Below are 17,630 nucleotides of genomic sequence, written 5' to 3'. Positions count from 1 at the left end.
GCAGGAACATCTATTTAGAAGAAGGCAAGGTTTGTCTAAGTAAGCCATTAGGCCATCCTAATCCTAAGAGGGTTGAAGCCTGAGTCATGAGAGGTACAAGACTCACTGAATACCTTTTTCAAGAACCCAATGTTTTATATTTTGAGACAGATGATAATATCAATAATTTCTAGAGTGTCTTGGTGAGTCCTTGATCCTGGCTTCAGTAGGATCATGTATGATAGGATGAGTAATTTTTCTGTATGGTTCTACTATGGTCTGAGCATAGCAAGTAGCCCAGCAGAGGGGGTGAGGAGCCCTACAAAGTCTATCTGCCATCAGCTGTAGGGACCCCCTTCCTCCACCTGGACTTAACGTGCACGGATTATGTTACCTGTGACATGTTTTCTTCACATCAGGTGCTTTGGTGAGTCACTAAGTTATCCACAATAGGGTAGGGAAGTCTTTTGAATTTTGCAAAGACCTTTAGGTTAGACTCCTCTTAATAATTTTGTATTACAGAGGCACAGGGGTCAAGATTAACATCATTAGGTTTCAGGAGTCAATATGTGTCTCAGAAATTTGAGTCAATTTATCACCCTGAGCAATGAAATCAGCCTCTGCAGATTGAGGTTTAATATGTGCATGGGCTGGCCCCATGGCTTAGTGGTTAAGTGCGCACGCTCCGCTACTGGCGGCCCGGGTTTGGATCCCGGGTGCGCACCGACGCACCGCTTCTCCGGCCATGCTGAGGCCGCGTCCCACATACAGCAACTAGAAGGATGTGCAACTATGACATACAACTATCTACTGGGGATTTGGGGGAAAAAAATTAAAAAGGAGGAGGATTGGCAATAGATGTTAGCTCAGAACCGGTCTTCCTCACCAAAAAGAGGAGGATTAGCACGGATGTTAGCTCAGGGCTAATCTTCCTCACACACACACAAAAAAATAATAATATGTGCAGAGTAAGAAGTGAGTTTGATTTGTACTTGGGTATTGTCAGGCAAGGTATCCCAGAGTTTTTTTGCCAAAGGGGGCAAACTTGGATAAGGAGTTGTTGCTAATGGTGGGATGAGACAGCTAGATCATTGGCAATGGGCAAAGGATCTGTAAAAATGTGCAGATGAGTTTGATCTTTGGCCTGGGAATTCTCTCCTGTTAGCACGATTACCTGGAGTTTGATCAATCTGATCCAATCTGTGATCAGGGTTGGCTTGTTTCCTCCAGGTAAAGAACACGGCTACTCTGCAGTGGACCCCATCAGTGGTGCACACTGTTCATCAAGTATATGAACTCCTTGGTCATTCATGTGCCCCCAAGTCACTCCCAAGAAGCAGCCACCGTGTCTTAAAGGGAGGTGACCCCCTCCAGAATGTATTACATCAATCACAGAAGAGGGGTACACATTTCCTCCTGCAGGTGTGATATGCCAGAAGTGCCATTTTGGGCTCCATCCTGTAAGAACCCCTGTCTTCAATGAGGACTTTTATTACCAAACCCAAGGGGTCCTGCACTTATGACCCAAGGCAAAATGCAAAGCTGTCTGTGGAGGACCATCAAGTCAGGCCCTCGGAGGGCCTCCATTTACAAAGAGTCTGTCAGTTGCCATCAGTGGCTTCTCTAATTGTGTGCAGCACTAGATGAGAATAGTTCTAGTACAAGAATGCCTTGGGCAATTTGTCCACCACAGGAGGTATGGAGGCTTAGATACATAATAGGAGGCTGCTAAAGCCACTATGGAAAGAGGCTTGTGGAGGGAGATGCTAATGGATTGACTTATTTTGACAAATTCTAGAGCCATTTATTTCCCTGCTCAAAGTCAATCAGTTGAAGCATTGTTGAATAAGTAAGCAAGCAGATCTGATAAATATGCGATGTTTCTGTTTACTGTGGCTGACAGAATATGTCCATGACATGGGTTCTACCACTGCTTCCGTGACCCTTTCAGCTCACAGGCCCCTGGCATTGTCTGGTGGAAATTTTCCAAAGTGGGATCTGCACATGGATCTCTAAAGATGTTTCCAAGTAAGCAGACATGAGTAGGCTTGAGTTGGGAAACAAAGAGCTGGAAATGTTCTATGGATAAAATGGATAAAGAAATGATGCTGATGCACATGGATGAGTATGTCCCCAGACAGACCCCACTTAGGAGACACCTTTTGTTTCAGAACCACAATATTTCTACAGATCTGTCCACAGAACCTGATTTAAAGATTTTTTTTTTTTTTTTTTCCCCCAAAGCCCCAGCAGATAGTTGTCTGTCATAGCTGCACATCCTTCTAGTTGCCGTATGTGGGACGCGGCCCCAGCATGGCCAGAGGAGCGGTGCGTCAGTGCGCACCCGGGATCCGAACCCGGGCCGCCGGCAGCACAGTGCGCGCACTTAACCGCCAAGCCACGGGGCCGGCCCAACAGAACCTGATTTAAACTCAAAGAATCTGGGAGCCCTTTCACTTCACTCCTAATTATGAGTATGAGATGACAGCAGCTGCCACCCTAGAGGGTTTATGTAAATTAAGACAGATTTGCAAGAAAGGCTTATTGAGGAATGAATTCTTTTCAATATTTCAATTGTTCCTAAAAAGGATCCCACAGTGCTAGAAAGAAGTGTTGAATGCATAAAAATCAAGGATCAGGAGAGTTTAACATTATCCTAACATGTGAAAGTGTTTCTGTTATTCATTTTCTATAAATTGCATAAATATATAATATTTTTGTATACTTCTGAAATTTCACAAATGTATAGTAATCTTACCATCAAAAAATGGGAAATCTGCCATCAAAAAGAACACTCTTGTGGTGACCATCTGAATGACACTTCTCCACTGCATGTTAACATTAAAAAAACGGAAGAGTAATAATTTCTTTTGCTCTTTATTAAACCTCATAGCTGTTACTGCTCTCTTTTTTTTTTTTTTAAAGATTTTATTTATTTTATTTTTTCCCCCCAAAGCCCCAGTGGATAGTTGTGTGTCGTAGCTGCACATCCTTCTAGTTGCTGTATGTGGGACTCGGCCTCAGGATGAACGGAGAAGTGGTGCCTCGATGCGCACCCGGGATCCGAACCCGGGCCGCCAGCATCGCAGCGTGCACACTTAACCACCAAGCCACAGGGCCGGCCCGTTACTGCTCTTTCTGACTTTTCCACTACATCGCAGGACATCTAAGCCTACGGAAATGAAAACTGTGACAGCAAGGTGGGCTGTGGAACTTTGTGGATCATTGAAACTAAAGATTTCCAGCTACTCCTGCTAAAAAAGACAATGATTTTTCCCCATTTCTCCTTTTATACTCAATTAGGATATTCCTCAAAATGATACCCTCTCTCTGCAGCACATTTCAATTATTCCTTGGATGATTGCCTCTAAACACCGATAGCTCTTTTTGGTGTTTCCACTGGGAGATCACAGTGGAGTTGCATAGATATCACTCTACACACCGAATACACTCAGGATGAGCTGAACACTGCAGATGAATGCAAGTGCTTCTCTAAATGGGAGGAGCTCCATAGTTGAATGGGGTATATATTGCACATTCAGTCTGTATAGCAGCAACAAGAAAATGCTAAAGACTATAACATTTTAAATATTTAAAGGTAAAAAAAAATCCTTTCAAATGATATTAAAAGCAAAAAGACACCACAAAGAACTGAGGCTTAAATCAACAGGAAGTCTCAAGTCTCAGACAACAATAATAATGACATCCTCCCTCACTCCTACCAGCACAGAAAAGAGATATACACACCTCAGCCTCCCTACTAGCTCAATGTTATTATTTTCACTTTTCTTCAAAGCCCTTATTTCCATCTTATAAGACAAGGGTTCCCCATTTGTTAATCAACTCTCTTTTCTCACAAACATATAAGCACCAGGATTTCAAGAACTTGTCTGCTTCATGCTGCTACATCCAAATCCTACTGGGCCTTATTCCTGCTGAATTGGGTACAGTGACTCCACAGTGCATAGCATGTGAGGGATGTTGAAACATGAGCTCAAGAGCATAGGTAAAAAGAAAGAGAAAGAAAGGCTTGTTTGGCACAGTGGTCCCATCTCTCTTTCCTTTGCTAGGTTTGTATTGTCTCACAATTTACCTAAACTCAAAGGCCACAGTTGAGTCATAAAGAAGATATAGTAAAAATATTATGTAGTAAACTAAGAAGTGAATTTTTATATTTTAATCTACATACTTTATGATAAACAGTGTCTAATACACTGTAGGAAATACATCAGTGTTTTGATAATAAGTAACAAAGGCAAAAGCTGTTCCAGATGACCAGGAGCTGCCTGCAGTCACTGGGAGGACAAGTCTCATCCTGCATAAAAGATGAGAAAAATGTCACACACCTCCTTCATCAAAGGTACACAGACAAGACAAAACTAAGGGTATTTTGTAACCATAACAGTAAAAGTGGTAAAAGATAAAATCTCAAATCATAAAAATGGGTAATAATCCCTACTTCTTAATAAAATGACTGACTGGAACTACTTACAAATTAACTTTAGCTCCACTGTATTGTTTTTGCCTTCTAAAAAACAATGATTAGGTTTACCAAAGATAAAAGTTTACCAAAGATAGAATTAAGTTTGCCCCCCCACAGCATTCAATGCAGAAGATGACTTGATCCTTGAATAGGAATCACATCATCTAACATAGGGCAAAATCTTGTAAGAAGTCCTTCTGAGCACCCCGTTACTGTTATACCTCACAGTCCTTTACGGTCTGTGGTCAATCTTACTAGAATGAGTTACACCTCCTTCCTTTGACTAGAGGTGCAATCCTGCAGGTCACTGGCAAGTAGACGCTGAAAAAACTATGATTGTAAAGTTTTGGGTTAAGAATGAATGAGAAATTACTTTCATGACAAAGATTGTAACTTTAAAAGAATAAAAAATACAATTTACCTGAGGAAAAAACACCTTAATTTGTATGCACATGATAAAATTGACTCATCAAATACAATGATTAAATGATGAAAATTGCAAAGTATATCTGAAAATCCATAATTAAAATGGATTTTAATATATTTTCTTTTTTTTTTTTTTTTAATTTTTTGTTTATTGCAGTAACATTGGTTTATAACATTGTAAAAATTTCAGGTGTACATCATTGTACTTCTACTTCTGCATAGATTACATCATGTTCACCACCAAAATACTAATTACAACCCATCACCACACACATGAACCCAATTATCCCTTTCACCCTCCTCCCTCCCCCCTTCCCCTCTGGTAACCACCAATCCAATCTCTGTCCATATGTGTTTGTTTATTGTTGTTATTATCTTAATATATTTTCTGAGGACATGAAAACCACAATATTTATTAACACACAATGGCTCAGAAAACAGTTGAGAGAATATATCAATGAAACAACTACAGGAGTGCTCATTTCACCAAGAAATGCACATAGTTTTAATGACATACAAACAACCATTATTGAAAACATATTGAGGGAATATGTTCAGCTACAAGGAACAGAAAACACAGTTTTCCTGACAGGAGAAAAGTGATCATTCTCACGTGGCAGAACTAGGTCAAGGCAGCCACTGCGTAATGCAGCAGAGAAACAAACTCCCATATTCTTTTTATGCCCCACTCTAGATGTCATGGTGAATCAGGAAAACATGCTCACTAGCACCATTAATAGCATAAGATGTTTCCCATACACATTAGACCTTATACAGATATCATTTAGAGAAGAGGAGAGTCAGAGAATACTCCCAACCACAAAAGTCTGAATTAGGTTCCTGGTGGACACAAGAGACCATACAGAAAATTCCTAACTCTAACAGATCTTTGATGTGAAGCTTGTGAAAATATCAGTGGAAAATATATCTCTATGGAAATGGAAATCAAACAGTTGTTGGTGGTTTTCAAGATACTCTTTGACTAGAAGGGCAAAGAATCTAGAAAATGGGATGGAAAATGGTGTCCTCAAAGCTCCTCTGTAATTGTCTCTCTCCCTGTATGATGGCTCCAAAATCTGACTAATGCCTTGTTTGCTTCTGCCTTCCAAATCTCATGCAAGTGAGGCTACTGGTGAATTTCAACTTGGAACCACAAGGGGGATGGATTCTTAAAGACCTACTTCTTAATATTACCCTCATTGACATAACACAATACAGGGTGATGTGTCCAGCTCTAGATTTTGTTGCTCTATCACAGGCCTCTACTTAATTCAAAGTCTATTCACCAAATACCAGTCAGAAGGAAGGACAAAGAGCAAAGGCCCAAATATGAAAATAAGAATTCACAAGAAAGTATACTCTTTGATACACCTGCCATACATAAAAATTTATTCCGACTGTTTATTTATTTATTTATTTTTTTTAAGATTTTATTCATTTCTTTTTCCCCCAAAGCCCCAGTACATAGTTGTCTGTCATAGCTGCACATCCTTCTAGTTGCTGTATGTGGGACGCGGCCTCAGCATGGCTGGAGGAGTGGTGCCTCGGTGCGCACCCGGGATCCGAACCCGGGCCGCCGGCAGCGGAGCGCACGCACTTAACCACTAAGCCACGGGGCCGGCCCTATTCCAACTGTTTAATAGTAAATTAAACATTAATATGGAAAATAAGAAAAGGCTCCTATACTCATCCCCCCCAGAAAAGGAGTTTTCTCTAAGAAAGGCACAATATATACAACGGATTAGGCATATCTGGGAACAGCAATACAAGGACACTAAGAAAATCCCAACAAATACAAACTATCATTTTCAATTGCCCCTAAATACAGAAAAATGAATACATTATTAAAAAATTGAAGACAAAATATTAGTTGATTTAAGGAAAAACCACTACTTAGTAATTTTATGTACTATTAATGAAAGATGACTGGCAGAATTACCTCACTTCAATATTCATTTCTGAAAGTACTTAGAAATCCACAATCCAATGTTGCCCTTTAAGAAAGATCCTTGGTAAATACAATATATTTACAAATTTCATAACAACTCTTCCATGTTGCAAGTGTTCTAGAACAGCCTACACATTAATTTCCATCAAGCTTTCTCATATGACTTATATTTATATTTCTTTTTAGTGGGACTTTCACATATAATGGTGTAAGCCATTCCCATGTTGTTTACATCCAAGACGTTTGAATCAAGGGACTCTTTTTATGCCTTCATTAAGATCTGGGATGACAAAAGTCTTTCCACATTCATTACATTTATATGGTTTTTCCTCTGGTGTGCATTCTCCCATATCCTCAAAAGTTTGCATGACAAATAAAGGCTTTCCCACGTTCCTGTTATTCATAGGGCTTATCTCCAGTATGAGTTCTTTCAAGTCTACAAAGAGAACTGGGAAAACCAAATGCTTTACTACATTTTGCACATTGATGCAGTTTCTATCCAGTATGATTTCTTTTATATATTTGGAAAATGTGATGAGAACTGAAGACTTGCCCATTTTCTCTATATTCATAGGTTTGCACTCCAGCATGACTTCTTTCATGTCTTCAGAGTAATCTGGGACACATGAATGCTTTCTCACATTCCTTACATTTGTAAGGTCTATCTCCAGTGTGAATCATCATGTGTGATTGGAGGCTTGAGCGATCTACAAAGGCTTTCCCACATTCCTGACATTCATAGGGTTTTTCTCCAGTATGAATTCTTTCATGTACTCGAAGAGAACTGGAAGTAGTGAATGATTTCCTGCATTTTTTACATTCATATGGTTTCTCTCCTGTATGAATTCTTTCATGTTTTCTAAGAGAACTGGTACAACTGAAGGCTTTACTGCATTCTTTACATTCATATGGTTTCTCTCCAGCGTGACTCCTATCATGTACTCGAAAGGAACTGGGAGAAATAAATGCTTTCTCACATTCCTTACATTTTATAAGGTCCATCTCCAGTGTGAAAGATCTTGTGTGACTGAAGGCTTGAGTGAGATATAAAGGCTTCCCCACATTCCTTACATTCATAGGGTTTCGCTCCAGTATGAGTTCTTTCATGTACTCGAAGAGAACTGGGATAACAGAAGGTTTTACTGCATTTTTTACATTCATAGGGTTTCTCTCTAGTGTACTATCTTTCATGTCTTTGAAGAGAAGTGAAAGAAGTGAGTGCTTTATTGCGTTTTTTACATAGAATTTTACATTTTTTACATAGAAATTTCACAGAATTTCTCTTTAGTGTGATTTCTTTCATGTATTTGGACAACCTGAGGAGAAATAAAAGCATTATCACATTCCTTAGACACAAATGGTATTCCTCCTGTGTGAGTTCTTTTGTATTTTTTTAAGTTAGTGTGCAAACTGAAGGCTTTCCCACATTCTTTACATTCATAGGGTTTCTCACCAGTGTGACTCCTTTCATGTATTTGAAATGAACTAGGATGAATGAAAACTTTCCCAAATTCCTTATATTTATAAGGTCCATCTCCAGTGTGACAGATCATGTGTGATGGAAGGCTTGAGGGAGCTATAAAGGCTTTCCCACATTCTTTACATTCATAGGGTTTCTCCCCAGTATGAATTCTTTCATGTACTCAAAGAGAACTGGAAGAAGTGAATGCTTTACTGCATTCTTTACATTTATAAGGTTTCTCTCCAGTATGAGTTCTTTCATGTATTTGAAGAGATCTGAAAGAAGTGAATGCTTTATTGCATTTTTTACATTCATAGGGTTTCTCTCCAGTATGAGTTCTTTCATGTTTTCGAAGAAGACTAGGAAAAATGAAGGCTTTCCCACATTCCTTACCTTTATATGGCTTCTCCTCATATTTTTCACAGTCATATGGTTTGTGTTCAGTGTGACATCTAACGTGCCTATTAATGGATGAATGATGCATGAAGACTATTCCACATGCACTATATTTACATGGTATTGCTGCACTAGTTTTCTTGTTCAGATCAACATTTGGAATAAGGCTGAAGTTTTCTCTACATTGACTATCCTCTTCACTTTCAGAGTCTCAATACCATATGACTTCTGTAAAAAATGAGAAGCACATTATTAATGATTTCCTCATGAATGATTTTATATTTGTTATATTTATTATAATTTTTAGGAAAACTCCAGGTTTTCTGCCTTGTCTGAATTCTTGGAAATTTGATATAATGAATGCATTACAAGAGAACTTCACTCTTTCTATTACGCAAACAGTGATATTCATATACAGGATTTATTAGAACTGTTTCCAAGTGAATTTATTTTGTAAAAGGTGAACCTGTATATCACATTTCAGAGGGTAAATGTGGTGAAAATTTTCTAAGAATAGCCAAATTTGAAGCAAGGGTTATTCATTTTGCTTGCTTCTTTTTAAAATTTTGTAACATACTAGGATTCTCATGTGAGACACTGCTTTCTATTGTGAGTGTGTCTCACCTTAGTTTTCTCCCCTGGTTTTTGTACTGATTTTCAATGTCATGATCTTCCCATGTTTTTCCTGAAATGTAGACCCAGAAAGTTGATTCCAAAGTATTGGAAATTATAGAAAAAATTTTAGATTCTAAGACCATAATGAGCTATGACCTTTTCAAGTTTATTTACCAACATCTCCCCTTTTCCCATTCCACATCTTGGAACAACGTTAATGGGCAAGAAACATTTGTTTTCTAATTGGTGAAGTGAAGGAATGTCCTTATTCTTACCTATTAAGGCCAGGTTCCTGAAGGTTTCCCACATCACATCACTGTAGAGTTCCTTCTGTGAAGTATCCAGTAAAGCCCACTCCTCTGGGGTGAAGTTCACAGTCACATCCTCAATGGTGACTGACTCCTAAAACATCAAAAATATGTGTAGAGTAGGATGCATAAGGCTGACAGCATGGGGGATCTACATTCCATTTCTAGGAAAGCTACACATGATTCTGTCATCTCCAAACATATATTCTACGATGTGATCATCAAAAACTCACTCTTTTTCTGTACACACTTCCTCATCAATTTAACAGCATCATGAACACATGGAAATTATTTACACATTTTTACTGTAATCACATTTCATGATATTTCTCTGTAATGCAGGTTCAAGAGCATGTTGGGAAATGACAGAAATACCATACAATGAAACAAATATTATAATTATGAAACAAAAAGAACAAAAAAGACAGAGTACAATATCCATTAAGCCTAGGACAACTCTCTTTAACAGAAGGTTTAAAATACACATGTTGGGAATACCTAGATGAAAAGAAAGATAGAAAGTAATACAGGAAACAAGCAAAGTAATAATCACCAAAATATCCTGAAATTAATGATAGCCAGCAAACTGCACATCCAGCAAACTCAGAGAACAGTAAACACGATAACTCAAAAGTGCACACCCAAGAATATCACATTCAACTAGAGAGAAATCAAAGACAGAGCATATATTGAAAAATGACAAAGAAGAATATACTTCTGAATACATTCTCTATCAAGCAAAATTATACTTCAAAAATAAAGGACAAATTAGGACTTTCTGAGACAAAAATTGAGGAAATTTGTCATAAGTGCATCTACTTTGAATGAAATGTTCAAAAACTTATCAGAAAGAATATAAATGATAAAGGTAGAGCATTAGAAAAAGAAAAAAATGAAGGTAAATATTTTTTATATATTTATAATTAATATAATGGTTGACACATTTAAGATAATATTAGCAAAAATGTATTTGGTAATGAGAAGCTTAAGACAAGTGAAATAAATGACAGTAATGTGACAAAGCACAGGGAGTGAATAGTGTGTTATGAGGTACTTGCACACAGTGAAGTGGTATAGGTTTATTTGGCAGAAAATGTGGGTTAGTTATAAATGTGTACTGAAAGCTCAATGGCAACCACTAAAAGAGCTTTTTAATAAATGTATAATTGATATGCTAAGAGAGGGGAGAGCAAAGAATCAGATAAAATGGTCTATTTCAGCCAGAGAAAAAGGAAAAAAGGTGGAAGACAAAAAGAAACAAAGAGCAAGATAAAAAAACAGTAAAAGAGGTGCTAAATATTAATCCAGCTGTTTCAAAAAAAAACTTTAATCAACAATGGTCTCAATAAAATTGAAGGATATAGTAATATCTTATTTTTCAAAAGCAAACTGAGTTATATACTGTCTACAAAAACCCACTTTCAATATGAAGACACAGACTGATATAATGTAAAGAGATGGAGAAAAATATCACATGCCAACACAGATCAAAAGAAAACTGGCATAGGTATATGAATTACATACAAAGCAGATTTCAAGCCAAGGAAATTTCAGAGACAGAGAGGGACACACATACTGATAAAGGTGTCTATTCTCCAAGAGGGCATAGCCATCCTTGATGTGTGTGTGCATAACAACAGAGCGGTAAAATACATAAGGCAAGAGCGGATAGAATGCAGGTAGGAACAGATGAATCCAGTTCAATAGTTGGGGAATTCAACAACCTCTGGGAGAAAAAGGACACCTGATCAAATTTGAAAGAATGGAAATCATACAGAATATGCTCTCACACCACCTACGCATTCATTTAGAGGTCAATAACAAGAAAGCTGGAAAACCCCCAAATATGTGAACATTCAACAATACACTTCTAAATAATACTTAAGATCAAAGAAGTCTCAAGAGAAATTAAAATTTATTTTGAACAAAATGAAATGAAAATACAACATACAAAATATTCTTGTATGCAGCAAAAGCAGTGTCTAGAGGGAAATTTATGCCATTGAGCAAATACACCAGAAAAACCAAAGATCTATAATCATTAATGTAAGCATCTACCTTAGGAAACAATAAAAAGAAGAGGAAAGTAAATCCAAAGTAAGCACAGTAAAAGAAATAATAAAAATTAGAAAAGAAATCAATATCATTGTGGAAAATCAATGGAGAAAATTAAAACGAAAAAAGCTGGTACATACACAAGACTAATAAAATTGATACACAGCTAGTCAAGAAGACAGGGAAGACAGATATTACAAATACAAAAAAGGAAAGGAAGAGCAAATGAAAATAAAAAAGGATTTGATAAAATCCAACTTTCATTTATGATAAACTAGTAATAGAGGGGAACTTCCACATCTTGAGATGGAACATCCCTATGAAACCTCTAGCTAAATTCATCACGGGCTGGCCCCGTGGCTTAGGGGTTAAGTGCGCGCACTCTGCTGCTGGCGGCCCGGGTTCGGAACCCCGGGCGCGCACTGACGCACCGCTTGTCTGGCCATGCTGAGGCCACGTCCCACATACAGCAACTAGAAGGATGTGCAACTATGACATGCAACTATCTACTGGGGCTTTGGGGAGAAAAGAAAAAAAAGGAGGATTAGCATGGATGTTAGCTCAGGGGTGATCTTCCTCACAAAAAAAATTAAAAAAATTAAAAAACAATAAAAAAAAATAAATTCATCACATTTGTTCCATATGGCACGATTGTCTCTGTGAAACATCTGCAAGAATTCACAACAGAAATAACTCCTGGAATTAATAAAAGAGGACAGCAAGGCTGAAGGAGATGTGAGTCGATTGCTTTCCTTAGGGACCCACACAAATATACTCAAGTGATCTTTGATAAAGAAAGAAAAGCAATGCAAATGAAAAAGAAGATTTTTAAACCAATAGTGGTGGAAATAATGGATATCCACATGCAAATACACCCACACACAATGAATGTAGACACAGGCCATACACCTTTCACAAAAATTAAGTCAAAACACTTCACAGATCTAAATGTAAAATGCCAAAGGAATAAGCTGAGAAAATCTAGATGACTTTAGGTTTGGAGACGAAGTTTTAGATACAAAACCAAAACCAAGGTCCACCAAAAAAAAAAAAAAAAATGCACACAAAAAATTTACTTTAGAAAATGAAAAACTCCTGCTCTGAGAAAGTGTTAAGAGAATAAAAACACAATTTACAGAATAAGAGAAAGTCTTTGTAAAACGCTTGTCTGGTAAATGAGTGGTATTAGAACTATCCAAAAAACTCTTAAAACTCAACAGTCAGAAGACAAACTGGGCCGGCTCCGTGGCTTAGCGGTTAAGTGCGCGCGCTCTGATGCTGGCGGCCCGGGTTCAGATCCCGGGCAAGCCCCAAGGCGCCACTTCTCCGTCCAACGCGAGGCCGAGTCCCACGTGCAGCAACTAGAAGGATGTGAACCTATGACATACAACTATCTACTGGGGCTTTGGGGGGAAAAAATGAATAAATAAAATCTTTAAAAAAAAAAAAAAAAAAAAAAAAAAGAAGACAAACAACCCAATTAGAGAGTAGGCAAAAGATCTGAACAGACATCTCACTGAAGAAGACATATAGATGGGAAATAAGCAATATGAACACATGCTCCACATCAAATATCATTAGAAAATTGCAAATAAAACAATGAGGTATCATTAAACACTTATTATATGGGTAAAATGCAAAACACTCAGAACACCAAATATTGGTGAAGATGCAAAGCTACAAGTAATCTTCATTCATTGCTCATGGAAATAGAATTTGGTACACCTACAACAGAAGACAGGAAGTTTCTTTTTAAACAAAATACACTGTTGATAAACAGAGTAAGATCCAGCATTAAGGCTCCCTGGTATTTTTCCAAATCAGTTGATACCTTATGTTCACACAAAACCTACACACGAATGTTTACAGGCGCTTTATTCATAATTGGCAAGACAGGGTTTTAAACATGATGTCCTTCAAGTGTTGAATAGATAAACAAGCAGTGGTGTATCCATACAATGAAACACTGTTCAGTGATAAAAAGAAATGAGGTATCAAGCCAGGAAAAGACATAGAGGAATCTTAAAAGCACATGGCGAAGGGAAACAAGCCGATGTGACAAGGCTATGTAGTGCATGATTCCAAGTATATGACATGCTGGAAAAGACAAAAGCATGAGCCAGTAGGAAGACCTTTGGTTGTGAAGAACTTGGGGGATGGAGGGAGGGATGAATCAATACATGGAGCACAGAGGATTTTTAGGGAAGTGAAACCATACTCTACGATACAGAAATGTGGGATCCATGTCATTATACATTTACCAAAACTCATACATTATATAGCACAAAGAGTCAATGCTAATGTACACTGTGCACGGTCATGCATCAATATGGGTTGGAAATTGTAAAAAATGTATCACAGTAATACAAAAAGTGAAAAATAGTGCAAACTGCAGATGCAGATAGAAAGCTTATGTGGAAACTATGTGAATTTTCATCAATTTTTCTGTAAACCTGAAACTGTTCTAAAAAAACTGGAGTCTTTCCTGACACTATAAAACTCACAGAAGAAAATATAAGCAACACACTATTTGACATTGGTCACAAAGGAATCTTTTTGGATGACACGCCTACCCAGACTACGAAAATTAATGAAAAAATAAGTGGGGCCGGCCCCGTGGCTTAGTGGTTAAGTGTGTGCGCTCCACTACTGGTGGCCCAGGTTCAGATCCTGGGCGCACACCGACACACCGCTTGTCCGGCCATGCTGAGGTGACGTCCCACATACAGCAACTAGAAGGATGTGCAACTATGACATACAACTATCTACTGGTGCTTTGGGAAGAAAAAGGAAAAAAGAAAGGAGGAGGATTGGCAATAGATGTTAGCTCAGGGCCAGTCTTCCTCAGCAAAAAGAGGAGGATTGGCATGGATGTTAGCTCAGGGCTGATCTTCCTCACAAAAAAAAAAAAGAAAGAAAGAAAGAAAGAAAAAATAAGCAAGTGGGACTTTATCAGATTAAAGAGCTTCTACAAGACAAATGAAACCAGTGGGGAGAGAACATTTGCAAAACATATATCTGACAAGGGGTTAATCTCCATAATATATAAAGAACTCACACAACTGAACAACAACAAAAAAAACAACCCGATCAGAAAATGGACAGAGGAAATGAAGAGACACTTCTCCAAAGAAGATATACAGATGGCCAATGAAAAGATGTTCAACATCACTAATCATCAGGGAAATGCAAATCAAAACAACACTAAGATATCACCTCACACCCGTTAGAATGGCTATAATCACCAAGACAAAAAACAACAAATGTTGGAGAGGATGTGGAGAAACAGGAACCCTCATACACAGCTGGTGGGAAAGCAAACTGGTGCAGCCTCTATGGAAAACAGTATGGAGATTCCTCAAGGAATTAAAAATAGAAATACCCTATGATCCAGCTATCCCATTACTGGCAATCTATCCAACGAACCTGAAATCAACAATCCAAAGAGGCTTATGCAACCCTATGTTCATTGCAGCATTATTCACTATAGCCAAGAAGTGGAAGCAACCTAAGTGTCCCTCGACTGAAGATTGGATCAAGAAGATGTGGTGTATATATATACAAAGGCATACTACGCAGCCACAAAAATAGACAAAATCATCCCATTTGCAACGACATGGATGGGCCTGGAGGGTATTATGTTAAGTGAAATGAGCCAGAAATAGAAAGACAAACACTGTATGATCTCACTCATATGTGGAATATAAATCAACACATGGACAGAGAAAACTGTACTATGGTTACCAGGGGCAATGGGGGTAGGGGAGTGGGCACAAGGGGTGAAGGGAGACATATATATGGTGATGGAGAAACAAAAATGTACAACCCAAAATTTCACAATGTTATAAACTATTAAAATATCAATTAAAAAAAAAAAAACTGGAGTCTTTAAAAAAAGATGAAGACAGACTCATTACAATTAGCCCAATGACTGAAAGAGGACATCTCTCATCCAACTGATTTCAATAAGCCAGTATGGTGCTCTATGAGCCTGAGACCCATAAGGGAGGTGAAACTTCCACCGAATGCCTTGTTGGAGAGCAGGGCACTGTATACTCTGAGAGTGCCATGGTTACTATCAGCAGGGTCAGAACTCCAAGGTGGATAATGAGTGTCCTGGTGAGTCCTTGTATTGTAGACCTAGGAATGTACAAACAAGTGTTACGTTGATTTCTATTTTTATTATCTCTAAGTCAGGAGATTCCCAGAGTCCTTTTACCACAAAGGGTCATCTCTTAGACAATCATCTAAATGTTTGTGAGATATATGCAGATGAGGCCAATTTTTGGCCAGCAGTAAGATGACTGCCTGATGTTTGGTCACCTCTGGTCACACTTGGGTGTGGTTCTTCATCAGGGATGTCCCAATTAAGGGATGAAGAGCAGCAACTCTGCATTGAGCTCCGTCATGTACAAATGTGTATTGTCATTAAAGGCTATGCACGCTCCAGAGCTGTGCATTCAGTTAATCCCAAGGAACTCACCAGGGAACCAAGGTGTCTGGAAGAGTGGTGACTTCCTTCATCACCATAGCATCTTTCAAGGAACTGATGAAAGGGCATGCCCCTCCTGCAGGTGGCATAAGCTCAGGACCAAGGTTAGGCTCCCTCACATCACAAGCAGGTGTCAGTAGGTGGGCTGAGATGGCAGGGTGCTGTTTCCAGCACTAAGGCATAACAGGCGCCTTGGTAGAGTGTCACATGCTCAGTGCTTCTCAGAGACTCTATTTTCAAGAGATCTCAGTCTGAGATGATAATAGCAGCTCTAACAGCATATAGTGTGGGGACCAGGGCAGGTTCTTGCATCAGAAGCCTATGGACATCTTAAGGTCCTCCTCCTGAGAGCCTCAAATCACTGCCGTCAGGGTTAGAGGCCTCCTCCATGACAAATGGTTGCTTTACAGAGTTTAAGGAACCCGGGCTTGAGTTGGGTTTGAACTAATCCCTTTGCTGGGCCAAACTCAGACTGTGGGTGTTGTCATTATAACACAGAGGATCTTTGTTGCAATAGACACAGGGGTGGCAGCAGCAGCAGTTACTCAGGGGTCCTGGAGAGCCCTCTGCAATCTCAACACCTACTCGCTGCATTTTCCTGTGTTTTTCTTTCTCTCTGAAATAACTGCTCTTTAAGGAGTGGCCATCTAATGGGTTTACCTCATTTACAGAGTATAATCATCCTCATAACCCCAGACATCCCCTAATGTCAAGGCGAACCCAGCTTCAGTCTCACCTTCGCTGTAAACACACAGATTCTGCCCAAGACATAGGCCACAAGACCACAATAAGGATGGCCCCATTCTCATACCCCTGCTTCCAAAGGACAAGACATTATCAAAACTGTCAACTTGGAGTCCTCTGTATATAGAACCCATCTGTGGCGATGTCAACAATGCAACACTGGGCTGGCCTGGTTGCGCAAGCGGTTGGGTGCACAGGCTCCGCTTTGGCAGCCCGGGGTTCACGGGTTCGGATCCCAAGCGCATACCGACACACTGCTTGTCATGCCATGCTATGGCGGCGTCCCATGTAAAGTAGAGGAAGATGGGCACAGATGTTAGCTCAGGGCCAAATTTCCTGGGCATAAAAGAGGAGGATCGGCATCGGATGTTAGCTCAGGACTGATCTTCCTCACACACACACAAAAAAAAGACAAAAAGAAACAATGCACACAGGGCAGCACAGCTCACAGGAGGAGCTGCCCAGCAAGCAGCAGCTCACAGTGCAGGAGCCTCCAGGCTTTCTCATCAGCCCGTCCAGACAAGAAGGCCTAGGGGAAAGGGAGGGGTGAGGCTTAAGTGTTCAGAAGCCAAACACCAAATATGTGGACCCTGGACACTCATTATAAGAACAAACATGGGTGAGAAAAATAGGCATTCACACTGGCTTGTTTTTACATAAACACTAACAGGATGATGAAGCAGTGATCAAAACTGGTCATTTGAGGGGGGCTGGAGTAAGAG

At 39.1% G+C, this 17,630-nt stretch overlaps 1 long non-coding RNA gene and 1 pseudogene across 3 annotated transcripts in view; both read right to left on the bottom strand.

The window, feature by feature from the left end:
• LOC147912110 (uncharacterized) overlaps window positions 1-17,630 on the bottom strand; it is a 360,528-nt gene that overhangs the window by 278,370 nt on the left and 64,528 nt on the right. The gene's annotated exons all lie outside the window — the stretch shown is intronic.
• On the bottom strand, window positions 6,261-9,834 carry LOC106802303 (uncharacterized; annotated as a pseudogene). The gene is made up of 2 exons (XR_015550255.1): window positions 9,585-9,834; window positions 6,261-8,922 (listed from the first exon to the last, which is right to left on the bottom strand). The product of XR_015550255.1 is annotated as an uncharacterized LOC106802303 (transcript).

Source organism: Ceratotherium simum, chromosome 39 (assembly GCF_057802395.1).
Source record: "Ceratotherium simum simum isolate JZ-2026a chromosome 39, ASM5780239v1, whole genome shotgun sequence".
Classification (NCBI taxonomy): Eukaryota; Metazoa; Chordata; class Mammalia; order Perissodactyla; family Rhinocerotidae; genus Ceratotherium; species Ceratotherium simum.
Note: the sequence above shows the minus strand (reverse complement) of the source record. Positions and strands in the feature narration are given on the sequence as shown.